Here is a 25,610-nt window from a genome sequence, read left to right on the forward strand (position 1 = left end):
AGCTAGGAGAGTCCTCCATAAATGATTCCAATCCTCTTTCCACATTATAACGCCTAGTACTGCCGATATAGTGGCAAGCATGAGTAAGTTTTATAGATTCAAAAAGGTATTTATAGACGGATTTTATAAGCCAATAATGTTGTCAGCAAGAAAACAAAGGATGCTTCTAAAACTGCAGTTTTCCGATGCTCTGCAATTAGGCTTTTGCACGTCACTTCAACCCTCCTGTAAGCCCTGCTGTGTTAACAAGGGAGGATGAGTGTGAAACAGTCCTCATATTATCTAGGCGGTGGAGTGTTTCTGACGGAGGGCTGAGCTGTCCAAAACCATACGGAACCGTACGGTGGCAGGCCAGAAACAGGGCCGGCAAGGTTTTTATATCTGATTCCATAGTGACAGACAAGGGCGGAGGGTCCAGCAGGAGTTCAGACCTGCAGGGAGAACGCTCGATGCTCTTCCCTGATGCCACAACTCAGACCTGATGTTCCCAGTCCGCAGCAGGACCAGGCCATTATTATTAAGAGAATAAGCTGCTGCTTGAAGGCAGCACCCGTAGCAGTGTGTGTGTGTTTGTGGTTGTGTGTGTTGTGTGTGGTGGTGTGGTGTGTGTCTGAAGTGCCCGAGTATGCTCCAGAAAATTTACACTTCAAAGTGCTCGTTTGGTATTCATTTTGAATTCCCTGCCGCACTTCATGTTGAGTTTTCACAAATACTGCCAAATATAAATTAGTAAGAAACTTTTTCCAGCAACAATGAAATGACTTTTTTCACCTCATCAATCACATGCAGCTGTTCAGAGCCAGTGACTAATAAATTGTAATAAAAATGTTTTTTCAAAATTTCTAAACATTTAATTGACCGATTGATTAATCGATATAGTTGTCACTTATTGCTTTGATGTTAACCATTTTCAAACCAATTAAGACAGGGAGGTCTCACTGAGTTTACATCGTATCAGTGAGAGTAAAACTGAATATTCTTTTGACTGTTGGTCAGACAGAAGCAAAACAGTTATCAGTTACTATTTTCTAGCATTTTTACACAAAACGATGAATTGAATAATCAAAAACAATAATCAGGTTTAATGGATTGATGAAAATAATCATTAGTTGAAAGCGCTAAAGATTTCGAATAAAGGTTTTCATTTTGGATTTAAGCCCAGTATAGTCAGTGTTTTTGGTTTTAGATTCAAAAATCAATTCAGGCAAGGTCAGAATGAAAGGCAGAAATTAAAATCCTCTTCGCTGAAGCCTCTGAACATTCAAAGTGCAGTTTCCTGTCCTGGGAAACACCCTGTGCAGATCTTCATACAAAGTGCATTTAAGTGATTATACTGAAAACAATGTTTGATCCAAAATGCCACTAGTTACTCACGACCCGTTGGCCCCCTGCTTCAGCTCAGCTCAGTTGAGGCAGCGTCCAACCAGGCCCAGTCAAAACAAACCCAAACCCGATTGACTGGCGGAGTCTTGAACTGGCTCTGCAGGCTTTAATTTCCCCGCTCCAACAAACACTTCCCCCCAATAATACCAGTCATTATCAGAGAAATTCAACTTCAACTCTTGACTTTTTATTAAAAATTCATTTCAAAAGTGAAGAAAATTTAAAACATGATGGAATTTACTTTCAGTGCTGATGTTGTGGTGCCTCAGTGTTAACGATGAAACAAGGTCAAGCAATGTGATATGATCACACACTGAATCCAAATAAACTTTCTAACCAGAAAGTTCAAGTAGCTGCACCAGTCACATGCTCACGTCTTTTTAAGTTGCATGGATGAGAGATCAGAAAAGAAGTAACTTCATGTAATTATCAGAATGTGAAACAAATTCTGTTTTCCAAGCTAAGAAAGCTCTGATAAAGCTCTGACTTTTGTCCACAACCTGCTCAGCACCTCGAAACAGCAGACAGACACAGCTAGAGAGCAGCTGATGAACTAGAGGAACATCTAGGAGCTAAAGAGCAAGGTGTTCTTCAGGTTTTAAGGCCTCAGTATGTGTGTTTTGGACCAATCCTACAATCCTGCACCAGGGGTTGGGCGATAATGGCATTGGAATAATGCACTACTTTCCCAGCCTGCGTTGCACTAGGTGGCAACGCCCCCCTAATATGGCATGAATTGTTAATTGGTGAACTGTGGATATAAAAAGGTTGTGTGTGTACTTTCAAGATAATCAGCCAATACACCATGTGGGAGTGAAATGCAGGGTGAACATATTCTTAAGGCTGCGCTAAAGAGGCCAAGTGTGTAATGAAGTATTTAACTAGAATATGAGTAAAAGTAGAATTAGAATGAAGAAAGAAAAATGTAGCATGTAGTGTAATAATCGGCCTGGGTGTTGTGGGCGGGCTGTGCCTATTTTTCAGGATGCAGAGAGGTCAGAGTTCACAGCGCCTTGAGAAGAACGCTGCTTTTCTTGATATTCTCTCTTTGTTGTGGCTACGGAGCGCGCACCGTCGTGTGTGGGTGTGTGTGTGTGTGTGTGTGTGTGTGTAGGTCCTCAGTGTATCGTTCCTCTTCAGTACAGTAGCGTACGGTACGCTGTAGTTCATTACAGAATTACTGGCTGGCAATGGATTTGGGGTGGCTTGTGTTTGCAGGAGCCCTAGGCCCCCCGGGCTCCTGCAGCTATAGGAGCATGTGGTAACGGCCTTAAAAGGAAGCTATTAGATAGATCAGATAATCACACAGGACACAGTATCCCTTACAGAGACACCAGAGAGAGAGAGAGAGCACAGCTTAACGCGCCTGGAGCAAGCGAGATCTGGAATGAATGTGAGGGATAGAGAGAGAGACTCTACCACTGGCTGTGTACATGAAGTGTGTGGTAAACTGGTACTGTACAGAGTGTGAGAGACTGTGTGTGTGTGGCCTAAATAACGCCAGACTAACCTTTCATTCGCATCCAGCTGGGAAGAACCGCTGGAGCAGAAAATGTTACACCCCCCACATAACCACACCGCACCGCACGCACGCACTGTTGTTGTGTTCAGCCAATTTTTGAACCAGATCTTACACTGACATGATGTCTTCTTTAATCAGGCCACTCTGGAGTGGGCAGGTAAGGACACTCAGGGCTGGTTGGGTAAATGAAAGCCCCATATTGCCGGCTCAGTTGCAACTACTCCTGGGCAAGAAAATGTTCTTGAGTTGTTAAATATTACATTATGGCCTAATTCTTGGGTGCAGCAGACCATATAATAAATGCGCATTTTTGTTGATTTTAACAACAGCCAAAGACCATCAGCATAGCCAGTGGTATCACTAATTGAGCTGATGTGTTTGTCGCTAATCTCCCAAACCCCTAGTGATGTTAGATTGTTTTGTCAATTTTTTTGCAAAATAGGCGCATAAGAGCCGAATTAACTTGGATCTGTTTACAGGAGTGTAACTCCACAGTTTGAAAATACAAAAAGCTCCTAGATTGCACAAGGTTGGAGACTTTGAAAAGTGTCAAAAGGGGATTAAAAAGAATAATGATGCAATGGAAAGGTGCACTCAACAGCCCAAAACAGCAAAGATGCTTGTGAAATGCTGACTGGTTGAACCTGTCCGTGTATGCGTCCGAGTGCTGTATTTTTTCCACACACATCCACGACAACTAACGCACACAGCACACACACACAGCAGCAGAGCCATGTCATACATCAGCACAAAAGAGCAGCCTGTGGCGGAATGTGCCAGTCTTGAGCTCACAAATCAAACCAATGAGTAATAGTCCTCTAATTTGATAAGTTTAACCTCCTCCGTTATTTACATCACCAGGGATTAGAAATTTCTCTGGACGTCATCGTAATCCGAGCAATTTTCCAATTCGAGAAAGTCTGGCTAGCAGCTTTGTTAAAACATTATTTAGAATGTTCAATTTGGAAGCTCACGGAGTTCAAAATATGTGTAAGTATTCCAGGTGCGCACACGGCGAGATATGACACTCCTGAGAAACATCGACAACCAATGGTTACTAAAGATGTACATCATTTAAAATTTACTAATTAACATGGGAGACAGGATTCACTTAGAAGTCACTTAATTTGTTCAGGTTTTTCATAATCTTGCATTCCAATTATTGGGGCATTACCAAATTAAGGACATAACTTATTAATCCTCAATAATTCGGGATCTCTCACTCTCTCTAGACATGGGAGAGTAACGCAGATATTGCGTCTTAGAGGTGGAGCCAACATGATATGGAGTATATTCACAGACCCTTCATCTCTTTGGTCAGTATTGACCTGGCCCATGAGAGAAATAAGGGGGTTTTGTGGAAGCTGAGTTATATTTGTGGTAGGTTGGTAGAAATCATCAGACTGGCGATTTAAGACAGCTATGACAGTACGTATCACTTCATGGAGGTTCTATCTCCAAACTTAATACAATCTTGGCTTAATTCGAGGGATAGCCTTGTGGAACACCATCCTAATAGTACCAATAGGCATGTAACATGGACTGCTGACTTTGTGCAACTACGAAACGTACTGCACGGAATCGCTCGTTAGGCAAGGGCACTTGTGATGCATGTCACACCCTGTCTCTCCTGCCTGTCTCCACTCAGGCCACTCAACATGATTCATGCATTTACCATGGCCTTTCGCATGATGTACCACTACATGGAAACTGATTTGTTTAACAAAGAGCAGATTCTAGCACACTGCACTGCAGTGGGATCTATTTCAATTAAGTATCTAATACGCTCTCTTGATTCTATTAGCACTATTTACAGTAATCCATAGGGCCTCGTCATAAACGACAACGTAATGGCTCAGGCACTATTACATAATCAAAGTCTGACTTTGAGGTACAGCAAACTGGAGTTTCAGTTTAAGAAAACTCAGTTCAGGACTTAAGATAGTCCAAAACCAAGTACCATTCAGAGTTAAGCTGGTAGATTAATAATGATTCTTGCAAGGCATCGGTTGATCATTTGAGGTTTCAGTAATGTTAGTAGTGTCATGAACTTGTCACCTTCGATCTTAGGAGACAGCGAGTAATTATGTACAAACCTCGCGGCATCCAGTATATTGACAAAGTGTCAGTGCCACAAAATGCCTTGTCAAATGTTTTTAATCCCACATGCGGTTTGTGAGAACCTCAGTGTGACCAGAGGTTTTTGCAACCCCTCCACCAGCAATAATTCACCACATTACAAGGATGGTTTCCATGGACAAGAGGTGATGAAAGTGGCACGGCAAAGGACAGCGGGACGCATTAACTGGTTAAACATTCCAAACGAATCTTTGCTTATATTTTTTCCGTCCCTGTTTGACCACGTGACCTCAGTCTGAGGCCTGTGACCTCAGAAGTCAAAACCACATGTCACCACCACAGACCTATAAAGAACCTGAGCTGGGTGTTTCCTGCTGGCCTTCTTCTGCTTGTATGCCCTAATTTGGTGGTATAAGCAAACTAGTTAGTCAAATCAAGCTAAATGACTTTAATAATAGAAGAAAGCTCATATAACATACTCTACACCTGCCTCAGCTTTCTTCAGGCTACATGAACTGCTACGTTATGACAATGAAGTTTCAAGTTTAAGCACTTTAATCTCTCATTAAATTCAGCTGATTCTTCTGGGAGTCGCTCGAGATGAACACACTTTGACTCAGACCCAATTCTGTCGTAAGACTAAACTTGAAGCCTCTTTCCTATGACTAAAACTGCCCATATCACTGAGAGGAATTTACTTTTCCCATCCATCTTTATCCCCAAAATCCATTTAGCTGGTAACAAATGTGAGTCTTTTTTTAATCCAGCAGCCACTGTGGCCTGGTGAGTGAAATGAAAGGGCTGACCGTGAGTGTTTTGGCAGTCGCCGATCCACTCCGTCAGCCTCTCTGTGGCATAAGCCAACGCATCAATTTGGAGGATTATTAAAAATGGCTGTATCACAGCAGCACCAAACAGCTAAAGGAAGTCGCGCTGGGGCAGTAAAGTTGGGCTTTAATTACAAAAAATGTGTCAAAGTCTAGTTGATTGCGGATTATGTGCTTGTTTTTTAAATTGTTTGATATTTTTCTGACATAGGTTGGTAGCACATTCAACGTTAATCGTTGACAATGTTTCGGGTTTAAGGTTAATGACAGCTTGGGTAAAGATGCTGGATGTAAAGGATTAGTCTTAAGAAGTCTTGAAGGGGCCTCTGTCCTCTAGGGGTCCACGAACGATACAACAATCAGTGTCCTTCCAAAGATATTAATATGGGTATTTCCCATACAAGCAAAATAGAATCCCCACATATGTCAGTGTTGTGGTGATTAACAAGCTAATTTAACTGGTTGAAGAAACATAGAGCTTTGTAAGGTGGATTAAGAACGGGATGTCCTTCTGCCTATAAACAGCCAGCAAGCCAAGACATGGCGCCAGAAATAACAACCTTTGATGAGAACCAAGAACCAATCATTTTATTTCCGTCTCTGGACAGACCGGCCCCCTAGAAACCACTACTTCATAATAAAATCATTTGCTCTGTGCATTTTACTTCACAACTATCAAATCTACTGCAGACTCAATTAAACAAACTCCCCCTGAGCAACAGCGAGAATATTGGGAGAGGATTTTTGTCGTGTTCAAGAAACATTCCAAACTGGATTCAGATATGAGGCAGTTCTTGGCATGATATTACAGGTGTATTCATATTCTTAAAGTAGAATATCCAGTAATAACATTAGTCATTCTCACCAGGAAGTAGTTTCAACTCAGAGGCATTCAAAAATGTTCACTGAGAGTATTTTAAGTGATTCTGGATCGGATTCCTGTAAATACTCACTAGTGGCTTGTTAGCTCCTGAGTTTCATCAGTTACTCGATATGTCTATTCCCTAGTTAGTTACTTATCTTAGCCTCATGGAACACTGCCCTATGGGCTTATGTTCTGGGTATATATGAAACTACAACAAGATGAAGAGAAAGAAATATTATATATGTATGTTAGAAGAAGTTGTTCCATATAAGACACGTTACTGGAGAATACACACTGTATGAACTTCTTATTACCAGAATTCTAGAATATTAATATGTCTGTTTGTATGGAAGCGCTGCAAAATATTTTAATGGGTCATTTGCTCTTTGATTTGACAAAAATAAGTGCATCATCAGCCTTGTGGTTTGGGCTGATTATTTGAGATCTCTAGATCCTTTCGAGACACTACCCTGGCTTGATCAGACAGCTTGAGTAATAGCCCAGAATTACCATTCTAGATCTGATATGAGACTCGATATCCTTGAATAGGTAGTGCACTAATGCAGCTGAGAGAGAGCTTCACTATGAATATCTCTGAGCGATCGTTTCATTCTGAAGTGGCTGGCGGATTCTAGAGATATGAATTAATTCCTTTTTTTTGGTGACTGATCTCAGTCACAGTGTCTGCCAGGTAGGACATATGGAACTACATCCGTATGTTTTTTTCTACTTTTATGTAGATGAACAATGTAGATAATGTTTGAGCAAATTGGTTATTCCTGAATTGTCAATTATTTCCAGTCTCTATTATCGGTGTGCTTTATGTGATCATTTATCCAAGCGGATTGTTTTATCCTTTTGGTCTCCATAGTTTTCATAGTGAGAGCATGTCAGCACTTATATGACGGGTGACGCTCACAGGTCAAGTTTAGTACACGAGTCCTACATACGGCTCGCGAATACGGCCTTCTAAGTTATGTCAATCATATCGATAAGGTAAACACATTGCAATAGAGAGTATCGTAGATGTTGGTTTTGACATTTTTTTTTCTGTCATGGCATCGACATTGGGAGGGTGTCTAGTGGGTTGGACGCTCTTATCTGAGGAATCTTTTAAAACACCGAGATGATGGAAGTGTTTTGCTGAGGCTTTAACGCACTTCATTTCACTTCATTTACATATTGACTATAAGCGTACGACTTTAAATGATCAATTAATGATAGGAAGATTGCTTATACATTGGTTCGCATCAGACTTTATGTGAGAGCGTTGTTGAACAGCGAGATGACTATTAAAATGAACATGCTTGGCAGGTATACAATTATTCTGAATTCGCAAGAATGTTGAATTGGCACTCAAACGTACAGTTTGCGTCCCAACGATAGCACAAAATGCTATCTCAAATGACACCCTGTCCTCCTATTGCGCAGATCAATCGGATATCCTCTAGGCTATGATCCATGCCCACATGCAAGGGGATTTGTCCTAGACTTTATGCTTCATTATAAATTAACAATAAGTTTGGCACTAATCTTGCATTTGTCCTAAGGCTCGATTATTACTTGAAAAATGTGCGAATTATATCTTATAAGCATGAGCTAAGTGTACATAGATTTTGCACGCTTATCTGTCTTCAGAGCAAGTGGAGCATGTTTATACAAGCGATTAAGCCAATAGAGGTCTCGCACTTGGTAATATTCCAGGTTACGTCAACGCTCTAAAGTCACACTTGACTGCTTGGATGAGTTGAAACTAAGAATAATGTTTGTATCAATACTACAATCTCGCTTATACAATAAACTTATTGTAGCTGTTTGGCTAGTGAGAAGTTATTGGCACGAAAAAGATTGTGAGAAGTCATTGATATAGTTAGAAGAGAAATTACACACATAAGAGAGCTATATAAAGTCTAGAACACCGGCCTTGCATCGACTATTGTGTGGTAATCGCCTGATGAGAAATTTATTAACTTATATTAAAATAAAACACTATGAATAAGATAATGGCGCATACTCTTCATATATTACCGGTTGTAGTTTTACAGTACAATATTGTGCAACATTTGTGCTTCTTTGCTTTTTACCCCAGCAAAATTTGATTCAATCATAATTCAAAGTGTATAATGGATTGAAGTTAAAGAAAACCAGTTGTAGCGTTGAATGTGAAAGCTTAAGCGTCAGGTTTTCATGTTGCAAAGAACACAAAAGGTAAATATTACAGTCTTGCAATCATAAGACACCTGTTTGTAATTTTCAATTTTTTATTATTTTTATGTATTTACATAGTTTTGTATTGCAACTTGAAAGACTGGAACCATTTCCAGTAAGTGTTTAAGTGAATTCTAGCGTTTTGTTATCTGTGCATTTTGTGAAGAGAAAGAAGCTGCTCTGGCTTTTAATTACTCTATGATGCAGGTAAATTGTAATCCCTGCTTTGTTGCAGCAGATCTGTAAAGCACAGAAAAGTAACCTCACATCAAAGATATGCTTACATTTTACTTTAACTTCAACTTCATCCTATAACCTGAAAAATTTCCAAATCAATTATTTTAACAAAGCAGAGTATTTACAATGGAAACTAAATGTTTAAAACCAGTAGCTACAACCTGAATTATAACGTTTTGAACAGCAATCACAATGAAATGATAACATTTTTGTCAGTAAACACAATAACACTCTGACACAGGAACAAACTTTACTTACCAGTTGCATACCGCTTCTATTTATTAGAAGGTTTTGTAACAACATGTACTAAATTTGTTCTAAACTGATAAAAAAAGCTTAAACTTGGCAGATGATTTCATTCTAAGTGGGCTGATAAATAAAAATGCAAGTTGGAGTCTCCAATTTCAGTGAGAGAGATCAGTAAACTCGAAATGCATAAATTCAAGGTGTATGATTTTGAGATATGGCATTACGTGATTAGATGTCGCAACACCACTGAATTGCTTATTTCTTAGATTGCTGGAATATTTTTGTACTGTATCACTAACAGAGTTTATGAGTTTCTAAGTGCACGCGAAGGCAATAAACTTAGTTTAGTGAGAACTTTCATATTTGATTTTATTTGTCTACACTGCTGTAGTTGTGATGTTTCCATATTTAGGGACTATATTTCGCACTGAGATTGTAGCGAGATATTTATTATGGGTGAAACAAAACTGGTGGGAACAGAAAAAAAATATACTACTCTTTGTCAGGGGAAGGTCATATTTTTGTAAATTTTTCAATGCTCTGAGAGTAAACAACAACGAAATAATTACAGAAATGTGTTTCCTGTGGTATTGATCACTAATTCATATTAGGATTATCTACATGGAGATTCGTGTCGCACTAGACAGTTTCATAGGAATGTATGCAACACTCTGAGTTAATGCTTGTATATAACATGGAATATCTCGACAGACTGAAGTGGTTGTATGTACATTCTATTTGGATGCGAGCGTCAGAATTACTAGATCATCAATAACGGAGTTTATGGACTAATGCGTATCTTTCTCTGCTAATAATACATAGGTTTGTATTTGATCAGGAAAACAAGTACTGGATTAAATGCAGTGTCCTACTATGTCCATGTGCGATTCTGTCTATTACATTAGTAGATATGACATTGGGCACCACAGCGTTTGCTACGGTGTCTCCTGATGACAGATTGCACTGGAGTCTTAACCAAGGCTGCCTTGATAACGGGCAAGAAAGGTCGTAGCATCATATCCTTTAAGAGGTACATATAACAATCTAATCGTGTCATGTTATTAGCGAGGAGTTCAAGATCACTTGACACCTGCTTGCGTATATAACACGGAGTAGGTGATAGAGGACCTATGACTCGCTCTCGACATTGAAGACGTGGGTAAGGTTAAAAGCAAATCCTCCCTCATCTGGGAACAGGGATCTTCAGGGTTGATTAGGGTCACCATCGCAAGAGAAGGATTTCTTCATAATTACCAGAAGGGACTAGTGGCGAGGACAGTTAAAGTTCTTGGGTGGACCTTCTAAATGTAGTATAGCGATCACTGTGCGTATCAAGGTGAATGCAAGTCGATTTATCACATTCTAGGATGATATACTGTCTTTACCTTGATGAATTAGACGGCTCCAGGATAATGCCTTGCCAGAGGAGCAAGGAAGCCACTCTAGCAGTGCAATTCAGTTTGGAACAAGCTTTGTCTCACCTGGTTCAGCCGTCTTAGCCTGGTTTTTCTCCGTTCCTTGCTTGTTCCTGTTTCTCAAAGCTTTGGAAAGAGACTCTCATCTGGGCTCCCTTGGCAGAAGGAAGAGAGAAAGGTGCCGCATGCTTGCTTAATTAATGGTGGAAAAAAGCTTTAACTAGAGCGCCACAGCACGAGAGAGAAGAGAGAGCAGTTGATGGCTCCAACCCATGAACTTCCTTAAGTTAGGCTAATTTACATAACAGCATCAATCTATTGTTACACAGGCTCAGGTCCTAGCAGCCTTGTAAATGTTATCATACAATCTTTTAAGGAAGAGTAGCTTTGTAAAATATGTTGTTTTAAATTTGTTGTTGTTGTGCTTTTTTGATGAAATCTTTAGTTGCTAAGTCTCAAATATGGGTATGTAATTAGAAAAAAGCCATAGACTCTGCAGAAGAATGTGCTCAGGGAAAAACATGGTGTGTCTTCCAGATTACATCAGCAACTGATTATTCCAGAGCCAAACCGTGACTTGGCAGCGCTAACTCCTGCAGTCCCGGTCATCAAATTAAAGTGCAAACCTGCTCCGAACTGCACAAGTGGGCAGCTATCACAACACTGTAAAACCACAGGGGAAATTTTCAAAAAACAACAAAATGTGTTTTTGAAAAATGAAACACTCAAGAGGTGTCCAGAACGTTGTTATGCTGTACAAAGTGACAGAAATGAAGGAGCTGGGAGGTTCAGGAAACCAGATAAACAAAGGTTTGCTGCTCAGAGCCATGAACATGTGGGTTATAGGCACCACACTGCCTAAACTGCTTCATGTGTGGTTATTTAATGGCCACTGGATGTACTTAGCGGCTTCCCCGACGCTGACGGTGTAAATAAATGCAATGGCAGGCGCACCGCATTCTTTTTTGGTAAACACTTTCCCACTAATGGAGCTGTTTTGAAAAAGGAGCAACATGGTTGAAAACACAGATCGTTGCAACTGAAAACAACCCTGCCACCGCACAGCGAGAAAATGTAGTAAGAAAATAGTCCAGACACAAACAGAGAGATCATAGGTGTAGCTTGGAACGCCTGAGTCAAGTGACTGAAGCTAACTGACAAAATTGTTTAAAGTCATGGGGAATGATTAACTAAACTGGACAGTGCATCACCCCCCCCCTACTATTCTCAAGAACAAAAATTGGCACCTTCTTCCAAAGTCAAACATAGCTCATATAATGTGTTGCCTTTGGCCTAAAATGCTGGTTAACATCTGGGCAAATGTTTTCTGCTGTACCTGCAGTGTGAGCAGGTAGCTGTCTTGACTTTCAGACTGTATAGTAAATGGGTCTTTGAAGAGGCTGCAACAATTTGAAAAAAACAAACAAAAAAAAAACCAACTTTAAATCCTGCAATTTTGCATTACAGACTTTTTTATGTCTCAGTGGAGAGGTGAGACACCCTACAAGATGATGCCAAAGATGCCCATCTTAGGGTTGCTAGACATGGGGACAGTGGACATTGCCTTTTGGTGTGAAGAGATCACAGCCAAAAACAAGTCAGAAACCACAGTGCTTTGACAAACTAGAAACGTAAATATTTTGCATAAAATATTATGAAATGATATTTCAGGTTTATTTTTTCGCCTCTTAAACATTTTATTGGTTAAATAAATGACCCTCTCTGGCGCTGAATTTATAATATCATAGCTTGTTTATCATTGAAAATACCTCACTATTCGCAAGGGCCTGTAGACTGTTGCATGCAGTGCTACAAACAGGTTTTAGTGGAAATACAAGTCTTGGGAAGAGAAACATAGGAAGGTGTAAGATAACCAGTAGAGGCGCACAGTCTTTCAGAACAGTCCACAGACACTCGTAGGTATATATGGGGAACCCTTGTCTCTAAAAGCAGTGAGTGTGTAGTGACTGAGCGAGCGGGCTTGAGTTACGGCAGGGGAGAGGGAGAGAGAGAGAGAGAAGAGAGAGAGAGAGAGAGAGAGAGAGAGAGAGAGAGGGAGAGAGTGAGCAGCTCCAACAGATGGTACTAAGCAGGTGACTGGACCGCCAGGCCTGAAAGTCAGTTTTGTAGGGCGTTATGTATGACTATGACGATATTTATGTATGTAACAAAACTACCAGGGTTCCAAATTCAGCCGTCACAAAACAGCCATCATAAAAGGTATAAACAGCGGAGGTTAAGGGTGGACTGGAGATTAGTCCAACATCAGGGGCTATTGACGGAGGAGAGTGTCAAGGCGCTGTGGGTTGACCTTTGCTTGTCTCCCTCGGCTCGCTGGTTGGTTCTAATTAACCTAGATTAACCCACAGAGAGGTGCAGCTTTTCAAGCCACAGCCAGCCTTTAAATTGTTGGTTTCCACAGAACAGTCAGGGGTAAAGGAAGCCTCATCAATTAGTTAGGAATGTTTAAAAGGCTTTTGTTCACTTTCTCACGCCTGTAAAGCACGTAGCTTTTCTTAGTGGCTTGAATATGGCAGAATGAAAGCTTTCTATGCGTTTGTTACTGAGTGACTGTAAAACAGGAGACAGCTGATAAAATACATTTAAACTAAAGCATAGACTGGAAAGAATAAAATTGACTAATGATTTATTCTGACTTACTGTTGGCAATCTTTTGCAAAATCCTTATTCAACAAATCAATTTAAACTTTCTTTCTTTCTTTTCTGAAATTTAAAGTTTTTTGTCCCCACAAATCAAAACAAAACTCAGCCAATTTCTCTCGAAGATATATATGATAATCGAGTGCATATGTCAACAAATACAGACACATCTGTACCATGAGGCTCTGTTATGAAGAGTTAAATGCCTTATAAAGAACAAACGCTTCAACTCAATGACCAGATTTTATTGTGCTTGACTGCTCTCTAATACGTCTAATTGTCCTTTTAAAATCTTTCCTAAAATTCACTAGCATTATTTGTATTGGATGCCGAGCCACTATGAACTAATCCCAGTATATCAGGTATTGGCCAAAATGTTCAGTTCATTAAAAACACATATGAAAAACTGCATTTGCAGAAATGGCCTAAAATCTGTGGCACAGAGAATCAAAGACAAGTTTATTTTTTTAACTTTTAAAACTTGTCCAGCTCTGAAATCTTATCTGCTCCATGTTTCTTCCTGAGTGTAGTAAATACAGTTTGCTGTCGATCAAGTCTAAACAACTATGAAATCACGTGTCCCCCTTTAAAGCGGGCTATTTGTAAAGTTTTCTCGCAGCAAAAAACATCGTCTCGCCAGGAGCAGGTGGTGGTGATTGTCGATTGACAAGAGGCTTCGCCATTGTTGCAGTTTACAAGACAAAAGGTTATGATTACATCCTCTGAGGAGGGCTAACGTCTGCAGGGCAGATTGGAGGTATAGTAGTGTCGCTATCGGAGAGTGGCGAGACGGGCGGGGCTCGGGGGCTTGGTTTAGCGTGCAACTTCAGCTAGAAGAAAAACACATGATGAGAAGACAAGAGTTAAACATTGGTGTTTCTTTCCACCGCTGGAGACCAACTTTTAGCAAGATGAAGGAATGAAGTTTGATGACTGAAACTTTCACAAAGATTTCTTCATAGCGAACCGGTAAGCAAGCAATGTTAATTGCTAACGTAGATATGTAGCAAATAAAAAAACTCACAAACACTCCTTTAAAGCTGTTAAAAAAAAATAACAGCAATTCTACAATTGCCATTAAAAACACTGTGGAAAACAACGTGCCATTTTTTGAATGACAGCTAAGGATGGAGCTCAAGCACTTTGTATTAGGCTCCAGATTTCAGCACAACCTCCACTTCTACATAAACCTTACCGAACTAAATTTCATACATACAAAGCACCTTCATCTCAGCCGAAACTGTGCGTACATGTTTCCTGTGGGGGAGCACAGTTTCCCAGCAGTCACTGCTGTCGCTACTGGGCCCATAAGCGATTGAGGTTAAACATTACATAAAGGATTACAGTGAGAAGAGCTGACTGTCATAAACATCTTGTTCTGTTTGGTCCTCAAAGGCAAAGGAAGACAGACAATGACCCAGCAACATGGCTGTTATCAGCTGTCGATGCAAATCTCCACAGGAACGGGCACACGACCAGCTGCTCGACAAGTCATGACGGCTGTTTGGTGACACTCACATGTGTGCACACATGTACACACATTTGGTTGATACAGTGCACGCCGTTTCCTTGTGCCAGACACGCCATCACAAACAATACAGTTGCAGCAGGAGTTAAGTCGACCTTTAAAGTCGTTATAAGCTATAGACAGCGAGATTCAGAGGCTCTTTGTGGCAAAATACTATAAAGAGTTCAAGAATTTTTATTTTTTTTTTCATTAGACAAATTTTGCGGTGACATAAGACATACTCTATGTGGTCTCACTGAACCATTTCTCAAAAAAAAAAAAAAAAGTCATGAGGGGGAGATAGTTCAAGTTGGCCCTGTATTTTACACCACAGGAAGCCAAAACATACAAACTGATATGCACTAGTGTGCAAAAGTTTTAGGCACTATAAATGTTTAGATTCTTATTCCACCACACAGTCCCATCAGGAGGCGACAACAAGCCAAAACATACAGCCAAATAATGAAAAGTGGACTGCACCAGCCAAACTGAAAAAAGTGGTAACCATGGCAGCCAAGTCAAACCAGAACTAAACTGGAATCAAGTGCACCATACCTGGTGCAATTAGTGCAATACAGAGCACTTTAGGTGCAGTTACTTTCATTTTGTGTTATCGATTATTCTATATAACTCATTAACTGAATCTATAAAAATGCCATTTAATGGCAAAAATGCTCAAAGAAAAGTCTGGTTTTTGTCTGACCAGCAGTTCAAAACTCAAAAAGCTATTTCAACTTAAAATGATATAAAACAAAACAAAAAAAGACAAAAAAAAAAAAACACAGCAAATCTTCACATTAGAGAAGCTGGAACCAGAGAGTGTTTGGCTTTTTTGCAATGATGGATGATTTAAAAATGAGACTGTAACGACTTTTTGCGGCTTTGTGGCACAAATGATGATTATAGGATGAACATTTAAATAAATACATGATTAAAACGTACTGTAGTCTAACAGAAGCGACAAGTGAGAAAAGAGTTGAAGTCAGCAAACTGACTCAGCAGTGTTAGTCACATACAAATAGTGGCTTTAGGTTTGATAACATTAGCCACTATTAGCTACTGGGCAGACCAGACCAAGTCAGGCTGCAGCTGCTAAACACCTGAGTGTGATGAATTAGAGCAACAACTTTAGTTTTTGCTTCATAGTTACAACAGTCCCACTTTAAAGGATTAGCGACTATTAAAATTGTGAACAGTAATTTTCTGTTAATCAACTGATGTTTTCAGCTGAATCAGAGCTGACTAAAAGGACTGACATCGAAGCACAAATAAAATCTAATGACACTGTGCCAGTCCGTGCTGTAGCAGTTTCATGCTGTTTCCTTGTCTAACACTGTACTGTAGTAGATTTGTACTTCAGATACCAGCACTGAAGTCAGGACTCTGCAGTGCATGTTCTTCTAGCACAGACACTGACAGTCGAATACTCATGTCCAGTGTCCGAGAGGTTAGAGAAGGCCTAGTCTGCACTGGTGCTATCACATTCAGCTACTGTACATACATGTACCGGCCCTGTACAGGCACCAGTGCAGGATTTGTGTATGGAAGACCTCAACATATAAATATACATTCATGACCCAGAAAGAAGCTCCCTGTGTCCCTTTCTCCATGTTCTCAGGTCTCATATAATCATCCGTGCAAGGCGCCAGGCTGTGCTGTCAATCATTATAACACACTACAGTCGTCCTGGTAAACTTTGCTCTGCTACTGCAGCCAACAACATGGCAAGATGGCAGAGCTGTGGAGGGCCTAGTCACTTTCCACTAGGTAACGAGCTGTGCACAGGGACTAAAATGTCTGAATTAAATTCTGACTGAGAGAAATAGAGGCTCCTGTAAGCTCTGTCACAGACCTGTTTTATTTCCTTTTGAACTCCTCATGCTCTTTATATTTTTGTCTTTGGAGCACTTTGGATCCCAGTAACCCTAAACCACAGAACACCTTCCAACTCAGACACTAAAACCCAACAGCAGCACCCCCGCTTTCTCTAATTTTGCCTTTCTGTTGCTGGAGTCTGGTACTGACACCCACCGGGGGTTAGGGGTTACATTCCCTGTACAGTTCAATGAGTAAACATAACATAAAAACAATCATCCAGCCTTCGGTGCGCGGGTTCTATTCCTCTTTGAGCTGGACGTTATGCTTGTTGCATCATGGGCTCTGAACAAATTAATCGAAACATTATCAATTGGAGTTGGCAAGTGTAATATCCAAATCATAGAAGCTGATATTTCTTAAACAATTAATAAAAGAAATGAGGCCTTGTAGTGCTACCTGATGTAAGGGAACAGCGCTTGTTCTGGTTCACACCCATGAAAAGACACATCATTTCACAATAGTTGCCAGTTATGTGTCACAAATAACAAACAATCAATTGAATGCTCAATTTACAGCCAACTGCTGTTAATTGATATTAGTGTCAAATGTTGCACTAACTCTATTAGTCTTTAAAAGGATTATTTGACAAATCAATTTAAAAAAAAAAATCAGTGTGCAACAAATTAGATTATCTTGTTAATTCATTTAGCCAATAAATAAATAGATACAGGTTTCAGTTTCTTAAAAGGTGAATATTTGCTGGTTCATTGTAAACTTGAAAGTCTGTGGGTTTTGGACTGTTGGTCACAGAAAACAATGATGTTTATAGGCCACCACCTCAGGCTGTAGGAAAACTGTGATGGGTGTTTTTTTCACCAGTTTATAATTCCAATTGATTTATTAATGGAGACGATGATCAGCTGATTAACTGATGATGAAAAAGTAGCTGCAGCCCCAGCCGAATGATGAAAGTCTCAGGTAATTAAGTTTCTCTGTCATGTTGCAATTAATAATCAATTAGGTCAAAAACTAAGGGGATTTACAATAGTTTAAACCTGCAATCCTCACACTTCAGATGATGAAACCTACAAGATGTTTTGGAATTTTTATTTAGTAAAAACCTTAAAATGTTAAATCAGTTGTAAGAAAAAGGTTTACTGTTGCCACCATAACCCTGTCCATCAAAAAATCCATTAATAGACTGATAGGCTTATTTAAAGCATGAATATTTTTATCTATTTCAATATGGTTAGAACATTGAGTGGCAGTAAAGTTCACGAAGAGACAGATTTCTTGAAATATATTTTGTCACAGGTGAGAGGAAATGGCTTTACAGTTCCTGTAGGCTGTAAAGACACCGAAACTGAAGCTTTAAGGCTTAAACATTTTACCTTCTTTACTTTCTCTGCAATCAAAGCAAACGTTAATATATACATGTAAATGTACACATCTAATTTCCTTTAACTCTAAAGCATCAACAACCACAGTGGCAGTGCAGCGTTGTTGGCTCTGGCTGGACAGACCTTCACATAACTGACAGGTCACAGGTTTGAACCCGGTGACAGCTGATGTGTCATGTCAACGTTTCCTTGAGTAAGATGCTGTTTCGCGAGAGCATCAGCACAAAGTCTGAAGTGTAAACGCTGCCCTCTGAGGCGGCCGCGGCAGCAGGAATGATCATCCTGGGACGGTTCGCACAAAGGCCGCCTTCACGAGTCCAGGTGAGCCCGCTTAGGACGCTCACAGGAGCCACATAGCAGGAATTCCTCCAGCTGTGAGCTAACAGAATCAAAACTTAACACAACGCAGCGCAGCGCAACACAGGAGGTACCTGTCCTTCACTTCGGCTCACTATTCACCTCCTGCTGCAGAGTTTTCCTAACACAACAGCCAAGTCAGCCGCGGTCAACACGCAACAAGCTTGGTGTGGTGTCAGACGAAGATGGGTCTCCGTCAGCACGTGCTAATCTTCACTGCCATTGAGGTGGATTAGGGTTGGTTTAGATTTTATCTATTAGGTCTGAGTCCAAACTTCAACACTTCTTTGGAGCCGATTACAAATGTGTCGTGCCAAGTATTTAAGACTTGGAAACTAAAACTTGCTTTCATTCTTCTTATTTTACTGCACATCTGTATATTTTAGCTAATGGTATGAAATTATTACAATTGCTTTGTCTGTTTGTTTTGTCTTGGCTGTTGTTGTCTCTCCTTAGACTACACATCACAACACAATCAATGCATTTCAGTATTTTATTCTACTTCATACTGTAGTGTCTCGTGATTTTGTGGCATTTTAGCCAAAATAGCGACAAGAGTTCAATAATTAGAGACAGATATAAAGTCTCTGTGCAACACATGAGTTTCATGCTTTTTTCTTTGGAACTATGGTAAATTGCATTCATCCCTATTAAATAAATAAACTAAATTGGTTTCACTTATTTTTCTTAGACTAGCTACTATGTGTATTCATTGACTTCTGTAATACATTATGTGTTGCATTGTCTTTATCCATTAGAAGAAAGAAAAAAAAAACAGAGGCTTGAATTGAAAAAAAATTGAAAGAAGTTTTAAGACACTTGTGCAGTGTGAAATTATGTTATTGTCCGCATTTCCTGACATTTTCTAGACTACTATTAAGCCCTATATCTGTAAAACACTCTACATGTGCGTTGACACATGTAGATGGAAGCTCAGCAGGCCCAAACGTAACTTCACTCCACTTCAGTAATCTTTAAGTGGAAAAGGAGATTTCTTTGCAATCCTGGCTTCTTTTGACGTTTCGTGCCAGTTTAAACTCGGAACCAGTTTTGATCCGCGAGCCACAGACTAAATCCACTGTAGTCGAATGCCAACATTTGCTCTACTACAACACATTCTTCCATGAGGAATCATATGGATAAAATGTACTCATTCCATCAGTGAACTTTCCATTCTCCTCTCAGCCAGTAAAAACACTCGTCTTCTGTTACCATTCCCAGTCCATTTTAAGTCTACCTTTCCATCTGCCTCTCTCTCTCTCTCTCACACACTCTCTCTCTCACACACACACACACACACACAACATGACAGGCTGGGCCGGCTGGTAGTAGCAACAGCCCCTGACAGCAGAGGCTAACTTTAACACTCCATGCTCCTGTGCTAGCAAGTATGCGCTCCCCCACAACACCCGCACATAGAAAAAATGTCACTCACTTAATCAGGTTTCCGCTCCCTGTTAGGCACCAACAGTAGCAAACGACGGTCATGAACGTCGCTGGGTGAGCCTGATTTGAGCCAAACATGTGAACGACAGAAGTTTTAGCAGACCCACGCTCCTCCTGTGTCTTGTTTGTAGCGAGTGGGGCTGGAAAAATGTAAAGAGAACACCTCGTGGATCAGGTTTCTTCTGAGGGAAGGACGTGGAGGGGAGGGAAGACACGGCAGCGTGTCGGTGGGCTTCATTGGCCAAACAGAGACCAGAGAGAAGCCGCAGAGAGGCCGGGGGGTGGGGGGGGCGGTGCAGCATTGTACAATCTTCTCTCTTTCTGTCTATTTTTTGCTCCTCTCTTTTTGAAGCCTGCTGCCCAGGGAGGTCAGAGGCAGATCAGTCCTCCTACACGAGGTGGACGTGAGCCTGAGACGTGAGAGGAACTAATTCAGGTTGAAAATGGCGACAAACGTTCAACCACAGGAGGATTTGCCCCCATTAGCGCTGGCTGCTGCTGAAATCAGTTATGTTCTTCAACAGACAGTGTTACTCATGTTTTCCCCGTTTATGCACAGCATCTGTGATAGGGAGGGGGGGAGACGTGACCACCTCCAGGACACCGGGGAGGAGCACGAGGACAAGACACCTGATTTTTATTCACAAATCTTTCTCCTCTCCTCACACGGATGTTGGTGGATTCAGATTTACCCCTGGGACTTTCAGTTTGCCAGCCAGACTCAACAGGCACAGAAACTGTAAAAACTCATGGCTGGTGGTAATTGTCCTTTTTCCTCTGTTGGATAGCAGTTCTTACTTAAATGTATTTGTCTACGTCTTTTCTTTGGAGAAAGGTAAATGTGAGTTAAGTATGTTTCGAATGGTGGAAATGGAAGCAGCAGAGGCCGAGATACCCTGTCGTTTTGCATGAAATTGTTGGAGCTGCCATCGGTTAAGTTTTTGCACCAAAACCCCAATAAAGAGAAAATTTGGCTGGAGATTTGTTGTAATTTCCTATGATCAACAACAAGACTCAAGAGACCACTACACAGTGCAAGGTGAGGTTCACATGACCGACACAAGTATAGGCGCTAGCACAATTAGCTAGAGAGCTAATCTGCAAGCATATTTACCGCCGGCTGACCACTGTTGGTGCTTGCAGTTGTTATTACAGTGTTATCTTATAGAGCGCACTGGCTGTGGGTCAGAACTGCGAAGCACACCGAATTCCTATTTGCTTAATTGAGTAATCGATTAATGAATTGGTCAATAGATAATGAATTAATTGGTAACTATTTAATAGAATTTGAAGATGTCCACCTTGATAATGAAAATAATAGTTTAGGGTCCTGGTTAAAATGTATACATTTGAATAAGAAAGATAATTGTTAAAAATGACATTTGTTTTGTCTTCTTGGTTCTTTAAGTATTTAAGTAACAGACAGACAATATTAAAAGAATGTGACGGAAAAGTTTTATCATAAAGCACTAAGGAAACTAAAGAGTTGGTGAGAAAGTCCAGCTCTTCCAAAAATGACATTACACCCTCATAAATATTCATGCAAGCACTTGTAGTGTAATTAATTTTTTGAAAACCCCCAGTCCTATTATGCATAAAACTTTTCCGTCACATTCTTTAATCTGTCTGTCTGTTACTTAAAATACTTAAAGAACAAAGAAGACAAAACAAATGTCATTTTTAACAATTATCTTCTTATTCAAAATGTATACAATTTTAACCAGGACCTAATACTATTATTTTGCCATTATCAGGTGACATCTTCAAATTCTATTAAATAGTTACCAATTATAATTCATTTTATCTATTGACCAATTCATTAATCGATTACTCATTTAAGCAAATAGGAATTTCGGTGTGCTTCGCAGTTCTGACCCACAGCAGTGCGCTCTATAAGAAAAACTGTAAATAACAACTGGACACAGACAACAGTGTCAGCGGCGAGTAATATGTTGCAGATTAAAGCTCTCCTAGCTAATTGTTGCTAGCGCCTATATTGTGTCGGTCATGTGAACCTCACCTTGCAACTTGTAGTGGTCTCTTGAGTCTTGATGTTGAATCATAGGAATTTAACAACAAATCTCCAGCCAAATTTTCTCTTATTGGGTTTTGGGTGCAAAACTTCTGGGGTCGTTCTTTAATTGATACATTTTCTTACTTTTTTGTTTTATGCATGCCAATAAAATCTTTATATTTAGCACTGTACATTAATTAAAGGGGGGACTACAGAAATATAATGCTGCACTCCTATAAAGTTGGGGACTTGCAAGAGATGCATTCAGAAAACTAAATGGTGGAAATGGAAGCAGCAGAGGCCGAGATACGCTGTCGTTTTGCATGAAATTGTTGGAGCTGCCATTCGGTTAAGTTTTGCACCAAAACCCCAATAAAGAGAAAATTTGGCTGGAGATTTGTTGTAATTTCCTATGATCAACACAAGACTCAAGAGACCACTACAACGTGCAAGGTGAGGTTCACATGACCGACACAAGTATAGGCGCTAGCACAATTAGCTAGAGAGCTAATCTGCAAGCATATTTACCTCTGGCTGACCACTGTTGGTCTGTGCCAGTTGTTATTACAGTGTTATCTTATAGAGCGCACTGGCTGTGGGTCAGAACTGCGAAGCACACCGAATTCCTATTTGCTTAATTGAGTAATCGATTAATGAATTAGTCAATAGATAATGAATTAATTGGTAACTATTTGATAGAATTTGAAGATGTCACCTTGATAATGAAAATAATAGTTTAGGTCCTGGTTAAAATGTATACATTTGAATAAGAAAGATAATTGTTAAAAATGACATTTGTTGTCTTCTTGGTTTTTTAAGTATTTAAGTAACAGACAGACATATTAAAAGAATGTGACGGAAAAGTTTTATCATAATAGGACTGGGGGGTTTTCAAAATTTAATTAACTACAAGTGCTTGCATGAATATTTATGAGGGTGTAATGTCATATTTTGGAAGGAGCTGGACTTCTCACAACTCTTTAGTTTCCTTAGTGCTTTATGAAAACTGACTATAGGTGAAGAATTAATAACCGTTGCAGATTGATTAAAAGTTTGACCACGTTTTTCCTTTTCCTCTCTGATTAAATCTAACATGATGCAAGACTTTGTGCTTCTTGTAATATCGTCTCCACATCAAATGTGATTTGAAATGTTTCGGTGCTGCCGATTTGCATGTGAAGAGAGGAGAAAGAGAATAAAAGAAAGACGGGACAGAGCAGAGAAGGAGCTGAGTTTGTTTATGTTTAGCTGTTGCCTGACAGGAACTATCTCCTTCCCCTCCTCTTCCTCCTTCTTTCCTTCCTCTGCCACAGAACATTAAAGGACTCCTAATCCTTCCTCCAGGTTTCCCGCCAGCTTCGTCCCTACTCTTCACCTCTCTCTCTCTCTCTCTGTTTGCATTCCTCCCTCGTTCTACCTCCTTAAGCGAACGTCTCTGTGGAAACGCTTAATGAAGCCTCAGCTATGTGGCCGACTGTAACAGGTATGTAAATTAGATGACATAATTCCTACTGTATATTCACAATATCACGGCGGTATCTTTTCACATGGTGTAACATGCAGGGTGGATTCATCAAGGCACTGATGTTTTTGTTGCTATGCCAACTCTGGTGGTAACCAGGGAGCTCACTGGCATTTTTTCCTGCCCTCCTCTTATGAATGTTTATTACTTTGGAGAAAACTTTTCACCGCACACGGGGAACAGAAGCACAGAAATCTAACTCCTTGGGATCTACAGACATAAAGGGCAGATAAAGCTTCCAATTTCCATTTTGATTTCTCTTTTTTTGGCTTGTTATTCAACCTTTATTGATTCAGGAGATTGGCTGAGTGTCCATGTTTTTTGTTTTTGCTTCACATTCACACAGTTGTGTACTCTCCCACCAGGGAGTTGTGTAGTAAAATCTCAGTCTTGTTCTGGAAGATTAAGGCCTTGCTCAAGGGCAGCCTGCCAGTAGTGTATGAGGGAGGTGAGAATAACATCACCTGGCATTTGGACAGTTGTCTTTTGGCTAAACTTTGCTAGCTCATATATTGTAACGAATGTTGTTGGAGGGGCGAACACAAATTAGAAACTGGAGCTGGAAGAGTCAATAACATCCATTGTCAGGGAGCATTGTGGTTTTCCAGTGAGATACACCGACACTGGACAAAGAGTGATGCATCAGATGAAAACTGTGTGTTCAACCAAAGTGACACATGTTTCAGGAAACAAACATATGCAACTGCATGAACTTAATGTGTCTCTAATAGGCCTTATAATTATGTTACTTCACATGTTAGGATGCTTCTCCTGCCGCCCTCTAAACACAAGCTGCAAAGAGTGACGTGACTGAGAAAGATTTATGGCCAAGGAGCCACAATTTATTTTTTTTTAACGTTTTTCAAAATTCATTCATTCATTCATTAGCTATACCACTTATCCTTATAGGGTTGTGGTGGGGCTGGAGCCAATCCCATTTGATATTGGGCAAGGGCGGTGTACACCCTGGACAGGGTGCCAGTCTACCACAGGGCTGACATATAGAGACAACATTCACACCTACATCGCCAATTAACCTAACCTGCATGTCTTTGGCCTGTGGGAGGAAGCCGTAGAGTATCCAGGGGACAGCAACGTAGGCACGAGGAGAATATGTAAACTCCATGAATAACCAAAATGTTTTCCTCTCCATTTCTTTAGTTTTACCTGCTGTACAGAAAATGCACTAAACTGTGCCCTCCAAAACATTTCAAACTAAAATATTTACTGTTTGAAAGCACAGAGCAAATGTTGGAAGCCATTTATCAAAAACAACTCAACAACCCAGAGTGAGCAGATGATTAATGGGAGAACAGAGACTCCACCTCTCAGCCAGTCTGGTGAAAGTACTCTGGAGTCTTTGCACTGCACTTCCAGACAACAGAAAAAACACTCCTTCCCAACCTCTGAGGGCTGTTCTTTTTTTAATTATATACTTGTTGATGATTAAAAACAGGTTATTAGTTTCAGACACAACAGCAAATCCAATGGTATTAGCAGACAGGGCACTGACTAGCATGTTCTTGCATGTTATGCCAGTCTCTCAGATTGACAGACATGTTCCAATAAAATTCACAGTTAACTTCTAGACAGACTGGATTGACAAGCCTCTAAATTACACATATGCAGCTTAATGCCTGAAGAACCTTGGAGCCAGACAGAAGACGGTGCTGCTGGACTTGGTGTTGTGAAAATCAGAGATCTGGATTTTTTAGTCTTGGTGAAGGTACATCCTGGGCCGCAGCTTCATTTTGTAAATCATCATAAAAATATAAAAAATTAAAAATGAAAAAAAAAAAAAAAAATCACTGAGAAAAGTGACTCTCTCTTACACCAGGGGCGTGGCCTTGGGTATGAATCGACATGGACCTGGTCTATTGTGAAAATTCCTGACAGTGTGCGTCATCCTTTCTGCCCAGGGATCCCCTTGAGGAAACTGCGCCCTGCTCATCTTCCTCTAAATGTCTAGGAATGAGCCGCACTGCCAACGATGGATTTATGTAATCCACCGTGCCTTACTGAGACCCTGCTTGTCATTTCTGGCTGAGGTCTGACCTGTGACGGTGACTAACCCAGGAGGAGGAGGAGGAGGAGGAGGAG

General features: G+C 40.3%; 1 protein-coding gene across 6 annotated transcripts in view; it reads right to left on the bottom strand.

Annotated features, from left to right (window-relative positions):
- Positions 1–25,610, bottom strand: part of ppp2r5e (protein phosphatase 2 regulatory subunit B'epsilon) — a 68,732-nt gene that overhangs the window by 27,297 nt on the left and 15,825 nt on the right. The gene's annotated exons all lie outside the window — the stretch shown is intronic.

The sequence above is a fragment of the Seriola dumerili genome, unplaced genomic scaffold (assembly GCF_002260705.1).
Source record: "Seriola dumerili isolate Sdu_G_001 unplaced genomic scaffold, Sdu_1.0 BDQW01000149.1, whole genome shotgun sequence".
Lineage (NCBI taxonomy): Eukaryota > Metazoa > Chordata > Actinopteri > Carangiformes > Carangidae > Seriola > Seriola dumerili.